The sequence below is a fragment of the Ambystoma mexicanum genome, chromosome 6p (assembly GCF_040938575.1).
Source record: "Ambystoma mexicanum isolate Mex_15411 chromosome 6p, UKY_AmexF1_1, whole genome shotgun sequence".
Lineage (NCBI taxonomy): Eukaryota > Metazoa > Chordata > Amphibia > Caudata > Ambystomatidae > Ambystoma > Ambystoma mexicanum.
The window spans coordinates 161589657-161613920 of record NC_090935.1 but is presented as its reverse complement, the minus strand read 5'-3'; positions in this window follow the sequence as shown (position 1 = coordinate 161613920).

The following is a 24264-nucleotide window of genomic DNA, read 5'->3' as shown; positions in this document are numbered from 1 at the left end:
CTCACTTTATAAACATCGGAAGGATGAAAGACTGAGTCCACTGTGCCGGGATTTGAACCTGCGACCTACCGATCAAAAACAGACCTTGACCGGCAATTGCATCTTTTACACAGTGCAGTGCAAATGACCAACATTTGGAGATGGGAACCTGTGCACACCACAGTGGAATCATGTATGTCCCGACAGGACTCCAAAATGGGCTCTAGAATCATATGCAGCAGGGTGCAACATACCTCCTTTTTGAAGAATTGCAGAGAAGCAAGCGTACACTTTATAGTTTTTGAGTCTTAATATAATTTGGCTCTCATGCCTCAGCCGTCACTGGGCTTCTCTTGTAGAGCTCCTGCCCCTCAGTCTCTAAAGCGAGGTTCAGTGCCAGATTTCCCAGAAGGTCGAGAGAGCAGGGAAGTGTCAATATTTTTACCAGAGTTAACACTTTCCTTCCCTGCCCCAACAAACTCTGCTGGGCTTGCTTGAGCACAATCTTGGGGTATATATAAGGATTCGCACCTGCCTTGCTCTCTCCAGTGGGTTAACTACTTACTTGCTCTCCTTTCATACAGAGCTAGTCCTTCAGCCCACACTCTGCTGTTATTGCTGACTACATAATTCCTACCTGCAGTAGACCACAGTATTTGGATAATGGATTTCGTCTTTGAAGTTCAATAATACTTTTTTACCCATTCACCTAGGTATATGTCAAGCTCTTCAGTACCTTTAGTCATCATTTTGCTTCTCTGTTCTTTGTTTATTCTTCGCGCACCACAATATGTCCTGAACACGCCACTATCTCCTCTTGACATCAGGCAACTAGTGTGACATTAGATGTGAGCAGGCTCTTCTCCCTCTTACTAATTAAGAGAGACGCGCATACAACTGTGTTGGATGTCAGCCTGTAGCAGTGCCAGTTTGGGTTCTTGTTGGAAGCAGCAGCCAAGTTGCAGGTTCCTCTGGGAAATACATTTACTCTTGGCCTTTGGGCGATAAAGAGCTGCCTTAACTTGCCAGCCTGATAAATCTCTTTCACGATGGTGGCGTTCTCATGCATTTTTTTTCTTTGGGATGTGTCCTAGGCTGTCAACGACTGCTCTTGTGAACTTGTCAGGAATTAAATTGGGGTTTTATGCACTTGCTTCGATAATTTACCATCGCTTTGCCGTATTGACTGTCGTGTTCCATCTAAACCAGTGGTCAATACAATCCAGGCCAAGGTCCCTGTGTTCTGTATGAGAGCCTGCCTGGGGCTTATTCTTTCATCATGGAGGCATTTACTGCAGTCGACAACTGCTCTTTCTACATTATCAGCTTGAGGCCACCCAATTGCTTCTCTTGTTCATTATTTGATATGAGTGCAACCAAAGTGCCCCTGATGCACTTTGGCAATTATGGCAGACCCAAGTCAGAGAGTCGGAGTGATGGCTTTGTTCCCTCTATATAGTATGTATTCTTTCACAGAGAGTTTGGGGAACATTTCCCTGTAAGCATGGATCGTTGTGGTCAGGCATCTTTAATTGGACATCATTGAAACTTATCATGTAGGACATCATCGCAACCATCGCTTCTGCCCATTCCTTTTTACTCAAATTGCTTGTCTGTCCACTGAAACACACCCTTCATGGAAGCAAACATTGTTCGGAGGTTAGCTAAACCCAGTCATGTAAGCCTGGAGAGTGGTCAAGGCTTAGTCTTCTGAGTGAGTAAGTGAGTGTGGTCAAGGGTCCACAATGAGTCCACACAGTGAAGCATACAATCATTCTGCTTAGATGGGTGAGTACAATACTCTATTTATTATATGCCAAAACACACTAGAAAAATGAAACAAGCAGGTAATATTATCACAACACTCAGTTATCAAACATATATACAGTCACCTTAGGTTTGTAGAAATGCATAATATTCACCGAAATACCTCAAAGGAAGGTAAGTAATTATGCAATTAGGAAAAACAGGTTCACAAGAGTAATACCCTAACGTTATAAGTCCAATCCCTATGTTAAATGCGGCCTTGTGCCAAAACGTCACAAAAGCTTCTTCTCAGGAGATGGGCCAAAATTAGGAAAGGTTACTGTGGTTTTGAAAAATGTTCCAAAAGACTTCTCAAGAATATTACAGGTAAGTAAGGTGCTTTTTTAATCTTTTAGAACAAACGTTTAAAAAGCAAAGGAATGCAATAAACGTTTTTTAAAGGTTTATTACAGGGGAGAGATGAGTGGCTGTAAGTATTGTGATTACCCATCACCATGACTCAGATCCATGACTAGCTGGAGGTAAGTTTTTTCCCACTGTTGGATCAAGTAGAAAATGTCCAGTAGCTGCGGATTCCAGTTGGGACCAGGAGTTTAGTACAACCCTTTCTGAGGAAGAAATGCAGCAAACACAAATGCAGGCTTCTTCAGGACACTCCACCAGATGGAGGAAAGCAGGTTACAGCGCCAGTCACTGCACACAGACTACAGAAGGCATCTCTCCAGTCACGGTCAAAGAAGTCCCTCCTGTGATGCTGGGTAGCTGAAACTTGGCAGAAAGGTGACTTGTGGCAAAAGCTGGCGACCACTGACGTTCTATGTGAAACCATGTAACAGTAACACTTCTGGTGCGGTAGCCCAATTCTGAGCTTATCGGGCCACAAGGTGGTCCAGGGACAAATTCTAAGGCTCAGGACTGCAGGAGTGCAAGAAGACTTTTAGTCGGGTTGGTCCCACCAGTCCAAGGGTCAAAGCACTGCAGAGGGTCTTCTCCGATCAGGTAGTCCAACAGGGCTTCACCGGGGCAAGGTCACCAGGCCTCTTCAAAAGTCGTCCATGGGTCTTCAGTTGGCTGCACGGTTACACAAAATCCTACATCATGGCAAAAAACCAGCCCACCGATGGTAAGGATCTGTACCACTCACTCAGCCAGCAGTGGTCCAATCGGGGGCCACTGTGGGTTTCACTCGTGCATGCACTTCAAACTCTCTGGCACCACATATGTGGAATGGGACCTGCCAGTCCCACCCACTTCCTGGGTCTGCACATAAACGGCAAGCTCTAGTCTGTGAAAAACAGCAGCTTTTCTGGGCATATGCATGACCATATTAGGGATCATGCATGTGAAGCCATCATGGAATAGATGCAGACAACCTTCAAAAGTACAACTAAACACCCATCAGAGCACATGAATGGCAGCAACACACAGGTACCATTGCATGCTGCCCTGTCAATTACAGACCCTGAAAGCGATGAGTGCTGGCTGTGAGCATGATGTTACACGACAGAGTAAATGTACCCTCTGAGTGAATGGCTCCATATGCAAGTACTGGCATTGTAAATCAGGTTGTGTGACAATACTTGTGAAATGCATGCACAGACTGTCTTATCAACATTCCGTTGTAACGGGCAACACATCCACAATACTCTGTGGCTGACACCTATGACCTTTGCCCTTGCAGGTGATTCTGGATATCCCCAGCTACCATGGCTGATGACACCTGTGTAGAATCCACAGACGCCACAGGAGGAGGCCTGAACGAGGCAGGCTCTGCTTCGAGCAGACCGTAGGCCTGTTGAAGGCTTGTTTCCTTTCCCTGCACCGGTCTGGAGGGGCCCTAATGTACAGGCCAGAGAATGTTGGAGAAATTGTCCTTGCCTGTGCCATGCTGCACAACATTTTCCTCAGGCGGAATGTCCCCCTACCCTCTGAGGAGGACATACCACCCCCAGAAGAGGAGGACTCACTAACTTCAGGTGCTGTGCTGCCACACAGCGAGCAGGAAAAGGGTAGGGATGGACGTCTGGTTTGGCAAAAACTGATTGACAATTTATTTTTTGTGGTCAATTGATAGGCACTTGCAACACACCTCTGTATTCAGTCAATAAGGAATGTCCTCGCATTGCTTCAAGTGAGCAACTATTTAATGAACAAATGTCAAAAAAACTCCCCAAAAACCTTCCCAAAACACCATCCCTACAACACCTCCCTCTCCCCAAAACATCCCCACAACACTTCCCACTCCCCAGGAACCCTCCCAAAACATCATCCCTACAACACCTCCCGCTCCCCGAAAACCCTCCCAAAACATCATCCCTACAACACCTTCCGCTCCCCAAAACATACCCACAACACTTCCTACTTCCCAGAAACCCTCCCAAAGCATCATCCCTACAACACCTCCTGCTCCCCAAAACATCATCCCTACAACACCTCCTGCTCCCCAAAAACCCTCCCAAAACATCATCCCTACAACACCTCCATCTCCCCAAAACATCCCCACAACACTTCCCACTCCCCAGAAACCCTCCCAAAACATCATCCCTACAACACCTCCCTCTCCCCAAAACACCTCCCTCTCCCCAAAACATCCCCACAACACTTCCCACCCCAGAAACCCTCCCAAAACATCATCCCTACAACACCTCCTGCTCCCCAAAACCCCCCCAAAACATCATCCCTACAACACATCCTTCCTCCCACAACACCATCCCCAAAACACACAGTTGACAGTCACTTCAGGTGCCTATTGGGCTTGAAAGCCTTCTCCAGCACCATAGCAGTCTGATGGCGCTTTGAGAGGCGCCTTGGGGTGCTGGGTTGTGACCACTCTGTGGGGGTGACAGAGGTGGAGAGCTCAGTCATCTGGATATGCTGTAAGGCAGCAGCATGCAGGCATTTAGGGTCTATGCGAAGGCCGACGTTCCCTCAGTGTGTTCCCTCATCCTCTGCCTGACAGTGGTGATGGCAGCAATGGCCTGACAGAGGGAACGGGAAATATAGCGGCATGACCCCTGCAGGCAGTCCTTCATGGCCTGCATTTTCTCCACCTGCTGGCCCGCTAGTGTCTCGAGAGATGCCTGGTGCCGCTCCGAGCCCAACTGGCTGGCATGTTTTGCATGGGAAAAGGTGGTGGACTGTGGGGAGGGTTGGAGCTGAAGCACAGGGGTGGAAGCCCTTGTCCTCGTCATCCTTGTTGGTGGTGCAGTCGCTACTAGTGCCACAATGGTGTTGTGGCTGCTGATGTACTACCCGACATGGCGAGGAGGGTGTGCTGGTGCCCTGACATATGGGTGCCAGAGCTGGGACGGCAGCCATGTGGATTGTCACACGTGCTGACAGCTGTGTGGCAGTGGCAGCCGCGCCACCTATATGGCCGGTGGAGGGGCCACTGGACACCGCTGTGGGGATCGTGCTATTCCCTGTCCCTGCCAAATGTTCCACTGCAGTAGTTTGTGGTGCCCTTGCACCACCGCTTACTCCAGCTGCCTAAGGGGCCGATCTGTGCAGGCGTAGAGATGGATGATGTGGCAGCATTTGAGGGTCCGGCCTCTTCACTGTCCATAGACTGTGTACCTGTTGGGAATACAATGACATGCTGTTAGTCATCTTGCAGACATGTCAGCGGGCTTGCAAGACAGTCATGCGACAATGTGTGTGTTCTACATATGCACATTTTAAATGATTGGCATGGGTGGTATTAAGCCAATGAGTGCTGCTACTTCCAGGTGGAGGTAGTGCCTGCTGAGGGTGTTCATTATGCATGTGCACATTGCCAATTGGCCTGCCAAGGTCGACTGTTGTGGTTGCTCTGGGGCTTCACTTGCCAGCATGGACTGTCATGGCACACATGGGTGCTTCTCATGTTTCCATGTGCTGACATGCACATTTCCCCTACAGTGTATGTGCATTACTACATTTCCCCGCCGCCACTGGCACTTGCGTGTACTCACTGATTTGCTGTGATTGACATGTGTTTTCCCATTTCTTTACGCATTGTGTTCATCTATGCTGGGGGACGCATGCTTTTGGCCAGTGCATTCACATATTTGTTGGGTTTGATAGACTTGTTGCGATCGCGTGGCTTCCTGCTCCTGTCTCTGCCCTCCCAATCTCCTCACTGCCCCCATGTGGAGGATGGAGATGGCATTCTCCTCCCACGGCATGTGGGTAAGGGGTTTCACAGTGCCACCTCCTGTGGCAGCACACTCCCTCCTGTGGTATGAGATGAGGCTGCGGACCCTTGACTTCAAGTAGAGGTCTTCTGCTGCCTGCTGCCAAACAGCTCCTCTGCATGCTGCACTACTTCCTCTGCCAGCATGTTGAGCTCCCTCTCTGAGAACTTTGGCTTGTGCAGTCTCACTTCAGGTCGGCAAGTCTTTCCCTTTTCCTGTGACCAGGTTTGCCAAGTATGGAATCCGGATGGCAACAGGAAATGGGAGATTCAGAGTGGATTGAGTTTTTATATGCGGCCGGGCGTGCTTCCCGTTCTGGCGGTGATGCTATTTCTGCCAGAGGTAATACCGCTGGGTGAGCTGGCAGTAATGGTAATAACATTGTCTTTGGACTGTATTACCGCCAGATGACCATTATCGGTGGTAATACCACCGGGGGTGATGTGCATGCACCCATCAGGTCATGATATGACGCAACAGTAATGCTGCAGTATTTGGGCAAAACTCCTAACGAGGCCCATGTTTACCCAGTACTGATAGTCCTCAGGACTAATCACTTTCCCCATGACACAATGAGCAAAAGGCCAGGAAACTGAAGCTGAAGGCTTTCCTTCTCTGTAAAATGTCTGGACAAGTTGAAAAACAATAGAAGCAGTTTGGGGGTCCATAGAATATGGAGGGAACGTTGCCTAAAGAGACTACACACACCCTTCATGGAAGCAAGATACTAGAGTCATTTATTTGTAAGTTTGGTCCTGCTAATTAACTAAGGATAACCATGTCATGCACTCAACTGTTTCCGCACCTGGACACATCAATATTGGTAAACATATACCCTGATAACTTGCTTGTCTCATTGAAAAGCCCTTGAACTAAGCATGTGGCCGAAAACATGTGATGGGTCAGGACCCGAAAGGTTCAACCCCATGCATACAGTCTGATGTATCTATTGACCATTGACAGGCCAACATTTCCATTTCTATTTTTTACATTCTTCGTCCTACACTAGAGAGTCAGCCACACATTTACATTCTATTCTAGTGTCAGTCAGGCATTTACATTTTTCTTTCTATGCTAGTGTCTGTCATGGATTTACATTCGTTTTTCTATTTCATGCATTTACATTCTTTATTGTAAAGTGTCAATCATGAATGCACATTCTTCTTTCTATTCTACAGTATCAGTCAAGCATTTACATTAGTTTTTCTATCCTAGGGTGTCAGTCATGCACTTACATTCTTTTTTCTATTCAAGAGTGTCAGTCAAGCAGAACAAACACTGACGGGCAACTTTGTGCCAAAATTGAAAGAGTAAAAAGCAGACGCCAAACCAAAAGAAATTCAAAACAACAGAGTTTTTAGTAGCCCATTGAAGGTTAAGTGAAGTTCAGTGGCGCGAAGAGGCAAAGGTACCTTATTCCAGTGCCTGCAACAGAAAAGGAGTGGCCACAAAGTCTTGTCCGGTTAAACCTGGGAACGTAAATCAGAAGATCCTCGGCAGAGCGCAAAGGACGGGAAGGGATATAACGACAGAACTTGGCTTGCACGTATTCTGGGCCAACCACACACGATGAACAATACAAAGTGCTTTAAATTCCACCTATTTAATGATGGGGAGCCAATGCAGATGGCAAAGTATAGGCAAAATGTGAACATGCAATGCCATCGAAGTAGCAACTCTAGCAGTTTTTTTTGTAGAATCTGAAGTCCGTGCACCAAATAAGCAGGATGGGAAAGATAAAGAGAATTACAGTAGTCAAAAATACCAGACATAGATGAAGAGACAACAGGAGCATGGAAATGAACATGAAGAAAAGGGGGAATTTTGCGCAGTAACTTGAGTTTGAAATAGACTTTTTGGCAGACCGTACTAACTTGATCCTCAACTGATAAGGATGCGGACAGTTACACCCCAATGTCTTTCACTGTGGTAGCTGGTGCAGGTAGTACCCCAAGACAATGGGGCCAAAAGGATTCAGAAGTGGGTGGGCCAACCAGAAGAACCTCCGTTTTAGCCAGTTCTCGCTACTCCATATGTTCATTCCATGCAACATGAGCGACAACGTTCTGCAGTGTCATGATGTGAAAGGTCAATACGCCTGATGATTTGTTTATCGGCAGCCTAGAAATTACATCGAAACCCATAAGACTGAATTAATAAAACCAGAGGTTGCATATAGATATTGAAAATGAATGGAGATAGTGCCAAGTCTGAGGAAAACCACAATAAATAGAAGTGGGGGCTGAGAGAAAGGTTGGTAAAGAGATAGAAAAGAATGAAACCAGGCAAGGACTGCGCCAGAGATGCCAGCAGAGGATAACCAAGTGAGAAGTATAGAGTGGTCAATGGTGTTGAGTGCACTAGATAGATCTAAAAGAATAAGTACGCCGACACCACCTTCGTCCGCAATCAGGGTTGAATAATCAACTGTGGCAACCAGCACTGACTCAGTATCACGGCCTGGCATACCCAGATTGAAAAGAATTAAACAGAGAGTTTTCATAAAAAGAGTAAAGAAGGGGAGTGATCAGAGATTCTATAAGTTCATAAAAATAGGGAGGACTTTCTTCAGATCGAGAGGGTCCCATGCAGGTTTCTTCAGTAAAGGGATTCCCAAAGCATGTTTCAGACTAGAAGGATGAGACCTGTATTTTCCGGGCCCTGGTATAAAATGTTATCTTCTGTAGTACAACGTTTACCTTGCCTGCCTCTTTTGCTCAGCCTCCACTTGGTTTCTTCAAACCCAGTATTATTTTCTTCTATGTTTGGCAGCAGCATTTATCTCACAGCAGGCAATCAATTTATCACTTTTCACTCCTCATGCATTCGGTTCATCTTTTCTTTTTATGGGCCAAGCTATATTCTCTACTTCTAATGCCTCCATGTGATTCTGCAAGAGAGGCAGCCGCCGGATCCATGGAATGGGAATTCCATCCCATTTGAGCTTTCCAAAAATTGATGCAGCGTGTTCGCTCAGTTCATGATAGCGGTTGTCTACGGTCAGGGACGTCATTCAGGGGTCGCCAGAGGTCGCATGAGCGACCTCTGCTTATTGGCTGGTGACCTCTCTCAATCCCTTGCGACCTCTGGGGTGGAGTGACCATTAGAGGGGGCGTGGCCACAGCTATCAAGCACAGTGCCGCGTGTGCCTCCTTTTCCTGGACTGGCAGGGAAAGGATTTCGTGTTGCAGCAGTCGAAAGGAAGTCAAGTTCCTGTTGCAGCAGTGGAAGGGCGGGGCTAAGAGGGAGGTAAGATGAGTTGAATCCAGCTTGTTGTCGTGTTGCATTGATTGCAGTGAGCATGCTGTGAGGCTGTTGCATGCGGATGGTGGTTGAGTGTGTGGCGCTCACAATGGGCACATACAAAGGTGTCGCTCGCTGTTGCATTGCGTTATGCAATCAGCATGGAAGGCCCAGGTGGTGGGCGTAGGGGGCCGTAGGCTGGCAGGAGCGCAGGTGGGATTGTATGGGTCGGTTGGTTGTTTTCTCCGACGTGTGCGAGGCTGCATTGCAGCAAGGGAAACTGGGGCTGCAGTGGCGCAGTGGGGGGGCGTTGGAGTAGTTCAAGGTATGTGCAAGTTCAGTGGGTGACACACTGCACCATATCAGGCCACTACATGACCTGTGAGCAGCTTGTCCCTACGGTATACTTGTTACAAAATTATGTAAAGCCATTATAGTTATCCCAACAACAACAAAAAAACAGCCTTTTCGTCTGGTTAACACAGCATTGCTGAATTTTGGTAAATATAGTAATGGTCACCTCTCAGGATCGTGAATAGTGGGCATCCGTGGAAAGGAAACTTGGATGGCTTGAGGTTAAATTAGAATCCTCCCGTGCCCACACGCAAGCCATCAATAGTCTACAGCAACACGTTGTTTTGCTCCAGCATTGCAACTCTTTATTTAAAACCGCAAAGCCGGCAGGGAATTTACACACAGACGGCACAGACTATGGGTAGTTTGTGGCTCCCATGTTGTTTCAAGGCAAGAGCTTTACGCCTCTGCTCTAAAGTGAAAAAGGTTGTTTCCTCCAGAGGTTCTAAGCACAGTCGGTCATTGCCTCTTTAGAACACCCATTCATTACTAATTCCAAAGCTGGTTTATTTGACTGCTGCTCATTCTGAGCAGTTGTAGGGTTAGGTGGCAGAATGACTTCATCAGCATATACCAAAATGTCCTGTAGAAGACTTTCCATTTAGGAACTAGCATTAGAGCCAGTCTCCACAAGTCTTGATGTAACACCTGGAATAGACCTTTGTACAGTCCACTGATACACCGATAGACATGTAAGTACCGGAATGTCCTGTAGAAGACTTTCCATTGAGAAACTAGCATTAGAGCCAGTCTCCACAGGTCTTGATGTAACACCTAGAATAGACTTTTGTACAGTCTGCTGATAGACCGATAGACATGTAAGTACCGGAATGTCCTGTAGAAGACTTTCCATTGAGAAACTAGCATTAGAGCCAGTCTCCACAGGTCTTGATGTAACACCTAGAATAGACTTTTGTACAGTCTGCTGATACACCGATAGACATGTAATTACCGGAATGTCCTGTAGAAGCCTTTCCATTTAGGAACTAGCATTAGAGCCAGTCTCCACAAGTCTTGATGTAACACCTGGAATAGACTTTTGTACAGTCTGCTGATACACCGATAGACATGTAAGTACCGCAATGTCCTGTAGAAGACTTTCCATTGAGGAACTAGCATTAGACAGACTATACGGGGGTTTGAACCAGCGAGTAAAGGATGACAAGGAAAATCTCTTTCAATTTATTCTAAAAATAATCTTTATTCAACATAATACAAACCACTCTATATGTTTAAAACAATTCTCCAAATCAATTTACCAATTTCGAATAACCATTGAACATCAATCATCTATTCCCATTCAAAATACAACTCACACACATACTAATCTCAGTCAGTCATCTATTCCCATATTATCCACATTGGCAAAAAGCTCTTTTCAATTTACCAGTAACATCACAGATTTTAAGCACTGTTACAATATGTTATACATTTTTCAACACTATCATAAATACAAGTGTTATTCACTGTTCATTCTCATTTTGAGCAGTTTCTCATCGTCGACATATGTTTGTCTTTTTACGGGCGCTACAAATACAGCCATCAAATTCTCAACCTTCTTCAGGATGTTGAACAAAGATCTTATTATATCTTTGCCGTGTATAGACTGATAAGAGCCACTCCACCTATATAAAAACATATAAACACTCCTATAAAACCTTTAAGTTCATCTTGTCATCCATATTTCTTTTTATAAACAATACAATTGTGTAAAAGCAACTCTGTACATAATTGCCCACGCCTCAACTACCCTCCCCATATATTATAGGAGATGCAAGGAAAGGTGAATTGGAATAAATCCCTCAATAGGACCAAACAGTGATATCTTCACTTCGGGCCTATCAAGAATAAACACACAAAATCATCACTATATTCGCTGTTGTCTTTGCACTATTTTTCACAAATTCATATATTCATAAAACGTCATTCACATATCCCCGAAGCTCGGTATGAGTCACGTTCTGTAGTTGCTTCTAATTTGCATGGATTCAATTGTCCAGAGACAAAGCAGGTATGTCTCCTTCTTGCCTGTTCCTCTTATAACACAAACACAATGGGAGCAGGCATCTATGGGTCATCTACTTTGTGTCCCACCAATACGCCTTAGCGTCATACTTATGGTTATTATTCTATTTAGCCACGGTAGACTCACCAAATCGTGTTCCCTTCTGTGCAAACAATTCCTTAGATTTGTGTTAATGTTTGTAGTTTCTCCAATATCATTAGTACTCAATCAATGATTATTCCTTCATCAGAGGGATACATCACCCTGTAATGACATAGCAACATATTGTCAAAGACTAGCTCTCACCACCTCCGGCATCTGATTTTTCATAGTGTTTTATACACTACACATCTACTTGTATACCTGACACTGTTTCCTTAACTAACAATGTACCATTTGCATGATCCCACCTCTATCTTTCAACTGTATCCCTTCGTTATATTCCTATGCTTAAGTATCACAAAATACATTCCTCCCTTTTGCCATATTCGTGTGTGTTATGCGCCCTATGCTTTGGCCATCTTTTCGCTATCGGACATGGCTCTCTGTTGTTTACAAACATTACATATATTAACCTGTACCTTTCAACAGAATCACTACGTCTGTATCTAAATATTCCTGCAGTCAGATGTCATTTGTGCCGCACTATTCATTTGTTAGTATCTCTTGTGGAAGAGCACATTCCACTTACCTATTCTGAATCGTGTCTCTATCCAGTATATGATCGTGTGTCTGCGTCCATTCCTCTGGCGGTTCACTTCCTTTCCCGACTTGATTCTGTTATCGACAGCGAAAAGGGAATCTCATGCCACCTCATAGGATACAGAAAGAGGACTACATAGTATTTCCTATCTATTTTACGATCGCAAGTTTTATTATTATTACCTGGTACATCCTTAGTGTCAGATATTTATAATTCAGGCATATATTAACTTCCCATTAGCTCTTGCGATATGCGTATTCTCCAAGGTGGGCACTCTTGTCATTTATAAATGCGTACTTTCATGATTATGAGTGTGTAAAACACTACGAAAAATTAGATGCCGGAGGTGGTGAGAGCTACTCTTTGACAATATGTTGCTATGTCATTACAGGGTGATGTATCCCACTGATGAAGGAATACTCATTGATTGAGTACTAATAAGTTTGATGCTGAGGCGTATTGGTGGGACACAAAGTAGACGACCCATACATGCCTGTTCCCATTGTGTTATAGGAGGCACAGGCAAGTAGGAGATATACCTGTCTTGTCTCCGAGCAATTGAATCCATGCAAATTAGAAGCAACTACAGAACATGACTCATACCGAGTTTCAGGTATATGTGAATAACGTTTTATGAATATATGAATTTGTGAAAAATAGTGCAAAGACAACAGCGAATATAGTGGTGATTTTGTGTGTTTATTCTTGATAGGCCCGAAGTGAAGATACTGTTTGGACCTTTTGAGGGATTTATTCCAATTCACCTTTCCTTGCATCTCATATAATATATGGGGAGGTGAGTTGAGGTGTGGGCAATTATGTACAGACTTGCTTTTACACAATCTTATTGTTTACAAAAAGAAATATGGATGACAAGATGAATTTATAGGTTTTATAGGAGTGTTTGTATATGTTTTTATGTAGGTGGAGTGGCTCTTATCAGTCTATACACGGCAAAGATATAATAAGATCTTTGTTCAACGTCCTGAAGAAGGTTGAAAATTTGAGGGCCGTACTTGTAGCACCCGTAAAAATACTGAAACATATATTGATGATGAGAAACTGCTCAAAATGAGAATGAACAGTGAATAACACTTGTATTTATGATAGGGTTGAAAAATGCACAACAAATATTGTAACAGTGCTTAAAATCTGTGATGTTACTGGTAAATTGAAAAGAGCTTTTGCCAATGTGGATTATATGGGACTAGATGATTGTCTGAGATTAGTATGTTTGTGAGTTGTATTTTGAATGGGAATAGATGATTGATGTTCAATGGTTATTAGAAATTGGTAAATGAATTTAGAGAATTGTTGTAAACATATAGGGCAGCTCAGCATGCTAACAACAGGCCTGTCATTAACAGGCCCGTTGTTAGTATGCTCCCCATTCCCATTCAGCCCTATGGGGGCTCAAATGGGAATGGGGATGGTCCGGGTCTGGGTTCCCTGAATGGGGAAATACCAGGCCCTCCAATGTCGGAAAGGCCCGGTATTTCCCCATTCAGGGAACCCAGACCTGAGTTTGGAGGCAGCGATGGCTGCCTCCAAACTCGTAATGGGGCCCATAGAGTTGTTTGTATTATGTTGAATAAAGATTATTTTTAGAATAAATTGAAAGAGATTTTCCTTGTCATCCTGTACTCGCTGGTTCAAACCCCTGTATAGTCTGTTTGATATTTACCTGAGGAACCAGAGTTTGATTAGCAGGTAACCCCTTATATTTTTGTACTGGGAACTAGCCAGTCACCGCAGGTATTGAGGTAACACCTGGAATAGATTTTGTACTGTCTGCTGACACACCAATAGACATGTAAATACCAAAATGTCCTGTAGAATTCGTTCCATTGAGGAACTAGCATTAGAGCCAGTCTCCGCAGGTATTGATGTAACATCTGGAATAGAGTTTTGTACGGTCTCATGATGCACCAATGTACATGTAAGTACCAAAATGTTTGGGTCACTGGGCCACGGTGGAAAGTGAAGCCGGAACTGCTGTCTGTTTGGTCTTCTGTTTTCTTTGGCAGTGGCGGTACCAGCGGGGGGCTGCCGGGCAGGTGGTCTGGGGTGCGGTGGTGTGTACTTGTTTGGGGGTTTACATGGAAGATGCAATTGGGGGGCGGAGGGATCATAAATGGATTGGGTTTTGTGTGCAGGTGCGGGAGGAGGCCTTCATTTGTCCATTGGCTGGCGCTCTATGTTGAGCCGAAGTCGCTCCTCGGTCAAATATGAATGGAAAATATCTGTTAATGTTTTATTATTTGCACTTAGGCATTGTTAGGTAGGCATCGGGTGCAGCATTGTAACAGACAGGCAGTCATGTGGTTATATCTGGTTGCTGTTGACTAATGAAGGGCACTCTCAATGGGGTGGGGGTGGTGCATAGGGTTTGTGGCTGAGGGGATCTAGTTCCACATTTTTGCTCTCTATTGAGGGGCGGGATCATTTATGGCCCTAATTTGGGGTGCCAAGAGCAGTGCTGGTGCTGAGATGGCAGGGGGTGGCTCAGGGGGACTGCACTGGTGACCGAGTGCATGTAGTCTGAAGTCTACAGACTCACACTGTCTCGCTGTATTGTTTGGAGGGAGTCCCATAATGGCCCCTCCGTTGACAGTCATTCATAAATCAGACTGAATGGTAAAAATGGTGGGAATATTAGGGTACATGCGGTATCCCCCACCTAGCTCCAAAAGGCACCCTCCTCTTGCTGTCTTCCCCCTGTTGTGGTGCAAATGGCAGTTAACAGTGAGACGTTTCCTACCTGGCTACAGGGACCGCCCCCCACGCACCTCGGGCGGTATCAGTACATAATATCCCCAACAAAAATATCGCTGTAGATATGGCCTTTTGGTTCGTCATAGGTGATATTTTTGTTGGGGATATTATGTGGGAGCCGGGGTTGCGGGGGTGTCCCCCGCACATTATAAAATGATGTGGGGGTTGCAGGGTTGTCCCCCGCAGGGTCCATGTGTGAATTTCGCCGCAAAAATATGGCAATATTTTTCCATCGTGATATTTTTGCGGCAGAATTAACACATGGAGCTCCTCGCGCATGTGATAAACCCTTAAAGCATACATTACTGCATACCTACCTTACTTTCACAGGTATTATTAGTTAGCGCTGTATAAAATGTCACAATACAGTGGTATCGTAACCATATTTTTCTTAGTGTACTGAGGGATAATGCTTTATGATGCCACTTCCTGTGACGTCATGTGGGGGTGGGACCAAATGACATGTCTTCATGTGATGTCACACATGGACGGGGTCAAATGACATCACTTCCTGTGATGTCACTCATGGGGCGTGGCATTGTGATGTCACTTCCGCTACCCATGGCATTTTGGTGAAATGACGTCCAATGATGTCCCTGTTTACGGTCCACTGAATGGTGGTGTGCTCTATTCCATTCCTCCTTGCCACTGTAGAGTTTTGTGTGGTAAGCAAGAACCAGGAGAGACAGGGAGAACAATGAACGTGGCTTTATGAAACAGAAGAAAATCTGTTGGTTGTGAGTCTATAATGAAGGGCAAATCGAATAGCCCAGGTGGAGCTGAGCCCGAATGTTGCACCCTGTGGTGTTTGCTGCATTTGGAAATTGCAGTTTTGGTTGTTGTTACACAAGCATTCTTTGCTTCCTCTACAGCAGCAGAAGGTGGTGCACTGCAGTGTACAACACAATGTAATTATCCTCCCCATTAAAATATGTACAAATATGTTTATACCACATATTACAAGTCATGAGTGTCAGGAAACACATCCTCAAACCCTGTCTATATGAGTGTAAAAGAAACAAAAAAACTGCTTTGGTGGCCCTATTAAAGTAGATGATCACAGTCATACACTTTGTGGATTATATGACGTATGCAATCCGTAAAAACATTGTACCTTACTGAGTGAAGTGGCAACTTGTTTTGGGTAGCCAACCGTAGCGACTGACATGGTTTGCGTAAGTTAATTTGTTGCAAAGCCTCTTCCAGAAGAAGAGTCCTGATGGATGGGTGGACTGGCTTCAAACTGCATTACATATGCAGATGGGTGAGTGTCACTGCCCAATGGTTCAGGCTAATCCAGAAGTGCATGGCTCTGCTCCTATCCCTTCTTACCTTAAATCCTCTGCTATAATCTCCTCTTTGCCAATCCATCACCAAATATTCCTATTCATCACCACCCCACACGTTTTCTATATGAATCTATCTTTTCATTTCATGTCCTTTTTTATCTATTAATATAGTGCTGCTGCCAAAGTCCTGTTCAGTCATGAAACTACTACACTATTGGACAATGAAAAGGATGAACTAGCCATTTGACACAAGGAATCCTGTCGGGGAAAGCCAAATACATGTCCTAGTAGTGTCTAGTCAAATAAAAAGGGCCTATACTAAAAAACATATTGCCAATCCTTACCCACGTCTATTCTCATGCAAAGTCTCTTGCTTCAGAGGGGCCTGATATTCCAAAATCAACAAAACAAAAACAGTTCCTTCTGGTAACCTTCACGTCCGGTGGTTACTCTTCACCCTAGGATCCTCCTCAGCTGGACTCTGATCCTTCTTTCAGCGGTATCCACTAAAAGCACGTGCCAATTGTAACAGAGTCTTCCGATGGGTGATCACGTCTAGCTGGGTCACTCTGTTATTCTAAGGCAAGTGCTTGCTTTCACAATATTACAATTCCTACGACGTTCCCCTCAGCCGGGTGCAAACCCCAGTTTCACAATTCCCTCAGTCGGGTTCACACTTTCCACAGTTCATACATTTTACAACGTGTCAAGGGCTTTCGATTGTGCAAGGGGTTTGGCCTGATCCTTGTATGCCCACCTTGACACCTTATGCCGGCCTTCTCTATGGCCTATTAGTACTTGTAGTTTCACTATTTTCCCATTCAATACTTTCCTTTTTCAGGAGAGGGGTACCAGCCAGAGACCTTCGAATGATCGCCCACGTGGCGCTGGACCACTCTATCTCTGGTACCAAGTTCATTCACAAAAACCTCTGTTTATTAATCTTCTTAATGTTACCATCACAACCTTCAGTCTAACACAGTCTGGCCCTCTATCATGTTCTTCCGACTCATCGGCTGTGCTGAACTCAGCGTTTCTTTTGCCGCTGGAGTCAAGGATGGTATCACGATGGCAACCACGTCTCCCCGCTCTGGCAATCTGTGCGGGAGGGTTCCATGTATTGTACAACTATTGGACCCTTAATCATGCAGTCCTCTATCATTGGTTGGCTTTTACCCTCTGTCAGTAGATTCCCAACTACGTTTAGCAGCACGCAGTTTGAGCGTCCAGGTGTTGGTGAGTTCGTCTTAACCATAGCTTTCCACCAATTAGCATATTCATCCATCATCACCTCAGTGGTCAGCTGTCAATTAGGACTTTGAACTTGTCCTTGGGAGTATTCTGTGCTCTGAAGAATTCAGGAGAGTGAAGGCATGCTCTGCCCTCGTGCGTAGGTCTAACCACCATGCTCGCCCAACTTCTTCTCTCCACGTGACTGAAGACCACAAAATTGAGTTTCTAGTGTATTAAAAAAAACGAATTTTCTACTAGACCTCTGACGTCTTCTTGTTTTTTTTCCATGCCTCCTGAACAGGAGTTTCATTCTTTCACACAATTTGTATCCAATGTCAGCTCACCCCAGCCTCATATGGCCTTGGCTTCTTGGCCCATTCAGCCTCGCCTTTCTGAGATCCGTTTTTAATCCACTTGTTTTTTAACTGCGACATACTGGAAAAGAGGCCTTCCTTCGTTTGCTCAGCTCTGCTGTTGTACGTAGTGGAAACATTCATTCTTTACTGACTCCAATAATATATATATATATATATATATATATATATATATATATATATATATATAGGTTGGCGCATGCCACAATCTATTCACTATAAAGCTAGCCTCCTGAATTCTTAGTCTGCTTGCATTTCTTTGCAGGTGTACACGTGTAAAATGACTTGATATCTTCAATGTTTCGGTAACATAAGCCTCTTTCTCTTGAGCCCGAAATGTCACTTATTTTCAATACTTTCTTTCTTGATGCCTTACAGAATATCTGAATTCTCTAGTCTCTGCATCTCTTCTATGCACGTCAGTCTGTCTTCGTGTGACATCACCATTTGTCTTCGTCCTTTAACCTTCCTGTTTCTTCTGGATTTTCATTCAAACGACCATCATACTGTCTCGAATGCAGGTGTGGTTTCCTCAGTGGGAACTTTGCTTTGCATATTCTCCTAGGTATCAGTATTTTCACTGGTACTGCACGTGTCTCACACTCTGGTTCCCAACATATAGGCACTATGGGCGAGGTGATTGAGGTGGGGGTACTTAGCTCCTTCTCTACACATTCAGTGCCTAATTCAGCCTCTGCTGCCTTAGGCAATGCTAATTGTTCACTGTCCGGGGTTCTGCTCGCCGACATCCCCTCTTCTGTCACAAGTCTCTCACCGATCATCTTTCTGAGAATGCAGCCGATTTACCATTGCCCTGTGTGAGAGACCCAGTAAATGACAATGATCAGCTCTCTTGTATGAAATACGCAGAAACGATTTTCCTCTCAGCACAACCTGCCTCCGTAAGGGGCACAGTTGTTAACTGAACTGCAGAGTGTAGTTTAACCGTCCTTTTATGTTCAACAAAACGCCTGAAGTAAAACGTTTTGGGCGCAAGTGTGTATTGGGGGTCACCACCCCCCGGCATGTCGGCATCCCCCCACCGATGCCCTGCTTCCCTCATACGATCCCTTCTATATGTCCCTGTGTTTGCCATTTGTTGTCTCCCTTTGAAGTCCTATGGTGAGGCGCATTGCCCCGGGTCCCAGGCGTGACAACTGAATGTCACTGCCTACATCTGCTTGCTGCTGAGTGTGCCTAGCGGCACCTAGTAATCATCTTGCCTTCCAATCTCGCTATATCAAAGCCTTGACCCTTTACCTACATGGCCTCCTGCCATTCCGGGTCCAAGGCTAGAAGCAAGCCCTAGTTGAATCTTAGAGACCAGACACAGCAAAGATAGAGATGGAGGCGATAGGGAAACTAGTGAAACAGAATCAGTAATAGACTTGAGGCAAAGAGGAGACAGCCAGCAGTGTTTAAATTCTGCTTGAGGGGGAGAGAGTATAGGCAGGAAGGCCAGCGATAAGGGAAGAACACTTATTGGGACTAGACCAGACAAACTTGAGAACACAGCTTTGAGTGGCAAAAAGGTGATAAGGGAGTAGATTTTATGGTATTACCCAATTTGATTGAATATTATTGATCGAATGGTACATCTGACCGAATACGGCCAGTACCATTCGATCAATTTGATTAGATCAAGTTGGGTAACAAATACCGAACACGGGGAGCTGGGGTTGCAGAGATGGCCCACGCTCCCCATGTTTGGTATTTTTGGCCTTGGGGGGGTCACAGGGGTGTCCCCCGCTTCCTGAGGACTGTAGTCGGGGGATGGAAAAAAAAAAGAAAAGGTGACCCTGTGGCATCGGATCTGACCAGCTTTGGAGGGATGGAACTAACGCTGCATGGTCAGGGGAGGCAGCGGATGGAGAAAAAGTAAGTGATAGGGATGTATTGGGGTCTGGCAGACCTATATTTTGTGAGTTTGGCCACGGTAAAATTGTATTTGCGGCAAAATTGACTATGGTCCATTCCACCGCGAACAAGTCTGCCATGGTCAAACCACCTAGATCCGATTGAATAAATAAGTACAATATATGGATACATTTCTTCAGAATTGGAAAGCGGTTCCCTGGGATTTCACCCTAGGTCATCAGAGCTGCACCTTTTAAATTTGTATTTTTATTTTTTATTCAATGTATGAATTTTCTAATACATTCAATTCATTTTAATCATTTTAATGTTAATTTCTTTCCATTTCTTTTTTATATTACATTTTGTTCATTTTTAAATTTTATTTTTAAATGTTTTTTTCAAGGAGATTTTCTTTTGCCCCAAGGAAGCAGGATATCAACGGCATGCCTATCCCTGCATGCTGCTGTCTATGAGACTGCACAAACAGCTGTCAATCAGCAATCTGTACTGCCAACATTTGTGGATTATGTGTGTGGAGGTGTTGTGGGGTGATTGAAAATGTTGCAAAATGTGTTTTGTTTACTCTAAGCAATCCCAAAAATTGTATTTTCGTTTTGTTCAAATTGTCTAGTAGGGCTATAATTGTCTTCATTTTTTTAATTAAATGTATACATTTTTATTAAAACACACATTCCCTTTATATTCATCATTCTTTATTACATGTACAGACACTTTTACATGGGAATATATAAATATTTATTAAAGTACATGTCCTTTTATATATCAGGAACAGTTAAAAGGAAAACGCAGTGCAGCTTTTAAAGCTTAAGCGTCTGCAAGTGTTCATCAGTCTTTATTACACAGGCATGGAAATATTTGTGTGATTATTAAGATACAAGTTCCTGCATCCAAGAAATCACAAGAAATATGTGGGACAATGGGACTATTGTAATCCGAACGGACAGCGCAGCTACATGACCTGGAGTGTAGATAACCACGTAAAATCAGCATGATCCCTGAAGGGAGTAGTGAAAATATGTACCCTGAAGAAGCATTTCTTCAAGAAAAGAAATCAAAATGTGAAGATTAATGAAGGAGTGGTCAATGAGTCCACCAGAGGGGGGAGTGTAGAGGAGCAGCTGAATGCCTCTGCAGGAAGTCTCACACCCCTTCCTGCCTATATGCTGGAAGCCAGAAGTCGCACCATGCATGACACCAGTGATTATGCCTAATAGGGGAGAGTCTTTGAGAAAAGGTATCCACTAAGAAAAATCCGTATCTGATGTATCCCCATAGAGATGACAATCTCTTGGAAGAGATCCCCGAAGGAATATGAAGATGAGAGAAAGAGAAGTTGGTGACATCACACAAGGGATGAGCGTGGCACGCTTAGAAGACTGGCTGGAGAAGAAGATGCATGGACCTTATAGAAACTGATGACAATGTAAAGAATTGAGTAAACCTTTCAAATACGTAGTAAAGATTGTACGTGTGAAAAGCACTGCAGAAAATGCAAGCCGTTTAATAACTGCACAGATGCAGCAACGCAAGTAGACTAAGTGATCATAGAAGCTAGCTATACGTAGTGAATAGACTGCAGGCGATGACATCAGTATCACAACTTTAGTAAGCTCAAAACCCATGGAGACGATGGCTGAAAACTGTGTCACAGCAAGAATGCAGCTGGAAATCGTGGCTATACTGAGAAGGCTGTCTGGCCTGGTGTCAAAGGCTGGAGCAGCCAAGAGTTGGTTATCTATTCCTGAAGACGGTGACCGTGAGAAGCTGAATCATATCTCGTCAAGGTGCAAGGAAAGAACACCATGCCTGGCAAGTTCATTAATTTCCGACAATTAAATGCTGTAAATTGGGCCGAATCGTGGATGGAAATAGGATTTTCAGAAGCATGCTCACACTCCCTTATATTTTCTAAGACAGGATACATTGCAAGGCCAAGTTCAAAGGCAGTCTGCATGGCAGAAGGCATGGGTGATGAGCGATGTTGGGCTAATTGCGTGGGCAGACATAGTCAAGTCCAACCACTCAACCCTGGGGTGCTATCTTATGTGCTGCTAGTGAGCCGAATGTTCCAGAAGGGCACAAGCGTGCCAACCAATTGTAGAAGGCCATATAACGAGAAGCCTTATAGTTTGATAGCCAACCACAACCCCTCATAGGTTTTTCTTTTTTGCCACATAGTATGACATCACGTATGAAAAGTTTTTACTACATGGTGTCATTTTTTATGAAATTCACAGAGTTGTGCGGAGTTTGAGCAGAATGATATATTAAAAATGCTAAATTAAATGAAATTATGCTCTGCGGCGTCCGTTGTTACTCCCTGTTTTAGACAATTGATAATAAAACAGAAAAGACTTTGCCTTCTTCTTTATTTGGTGTACGAGTTACTCTGCATCCCATCTACTGCACAATCTGCTACCTATTTAATAAGTGCCAGGCTATTAGTGCAGTCTATGCAAAAAGGATGGACATACTCATCCTTGGTACTTAAGAGGTTAAGGGCCATAAACTCAAAACACATCATGATTCCTGCAGAAGGGATTGGTTGGTTCTCTCCACCCGCCTCCAACCTGTGTGCTAATATGCAAGGAGTTAAGGGGTGTGAGTTAAGAAAGCTGGGGGAGGTGAATGTTGGGTTGGAGGAAACCCCCAGGTAGGGTATGGCTACTTGGAGTTCCTAGATCCAGAACTCATGGAAGGCGCAACACCTTCCCTCTGCCAAAAAGGAACACAGGCCCAAACAAACAGCAAGTTCAAACTGTGGTTTATTATGGCCAAAAGTCCACAGGGATCAGTGCACGGAGAAAGGTCCAGGCACATACACAGAATTCTGGCTTGCAGCACAGTTTTGTAACACACCAGCATCATTCTGATATCACAGCTTGGGCCTGTTCCCAGAAAACATATCTCACCCTGTGATTGGGTGTTGAATGATAGGCCACATATAGTTCCCTTATAGATGTTCTTCTCATTGGTCCTACAGTGTCAGAGGGCTGGCCTTGCTTGTCCCTAATTATCTAACTTCTACAATGTTGCAGTGTGAATGTCTTCCCATGGGTTTAGTGTTCAGAGATCTCCACCCCTGGGGTCTTGAATGGTGATTTGGCAGAGCTAGGGTCTGCAGGCCTGAGGCAATATTTGTTCTCAGCTCGAAATGTACCTTCCCAAGGCAAAAGTAACTGTCTCTCTTGCATCATAATTATGTGTGAGCCACCACTGCGTTTGAGTGCACTTGCCTCCAATGCAACATGCAGGTCTTCTGTTACAATTTGTTTCAAGTCACGTCTGTGCTTGGCGAAACTGTCCTTCATTCCAAGAGGCAGGTCTTGGCTTGCTGTCAATTCTGCTGAACCACTTGTGCCGCCACCGTGGTTTGGGCCTCCTCTGCTCTGAATTACTTGTATTTTATGAAAAGTTAATTATGCTATCTGTGCCAAGATTTACTGCCGGTCAACGTGGGGAATGTTATTTTAGGACAAGGCCTTGGCTGAGAACCTGGATTTCAAGGTCCATTCCATTGTTCTCGCGGAGTCCCAGCGTCACTTGCTTCACTGGGACAACTGTATTTGGCTGTAAATTTCCCAATGCTGGAGCAGAGCTTCCACAGTGTGCCTTTTATTAGTTATAGGGCTGTCAAGTAGTCTGAATATTATTCGCATGTAAGCATCTACAAGCCCAGAAACTGGATCACTTGCACTTTGCAGTTTCTGCATGGGGGAATTGCTCCGTTTAGACTTGTGACAAAATAATAAATGAAATGACAGTATGTATGTGTATCTGTCCTCTGACTACAGAACTGCGCATCCTTGTTCTTCATGTAATCACGTGTGAGGGCAATGCTGCAGGGCATCCCCAAGCGAGGCCGGGTAACTGCTGCCCCATGGCCGCATGCCCCAGAGAGGGGCAGCACCTTCCCCCAGGGGCACAGCTCCCCTCTCTCATCCACCAGCAAGGAAACACGCAGTCTCCACCCTGCTAAGTGCGGGAAGGTTGAGGTGTGAAAGAACACCTCACCCTTCCACAATAACAAATGGGTACTAAGCATCTTGCGGAAGCAAGGTCATCCAGGGAAAAAACAAAGAGGAGCCCCCCCCAGGGGCTCAGACAGTCGTTAACAAGCCAGCCTGGGAGCTGGCTTCACAGCCCCCACAAATACACTACGAAGACCCAGGGGCAGCCCTGGGTCCTATATAAGGAGCTGCTTCAGCTCAGAAAGATACAAGCTTGTTTGTGGACCCTGCATGGGGACCCAAACAGCTAGAGAGTTTGCTGTGTACTCACCGTCTCTCTCCTTTTCTTTTCCGCAAACCCTCCCACCCTAGAAAAAGGCAGGAGGACAACGTAAGGAAAACCAGGACACTGTACGGTGACCACAACAAGTCGTGGGACAAAGAAGGCAGCACAGGCCTGAGGGCGTAACCTCAGGACCCGGTGCCCAAAAGTAATATTTGATTACTGATATGCAAATATTTTTGTTTCCATAAACATA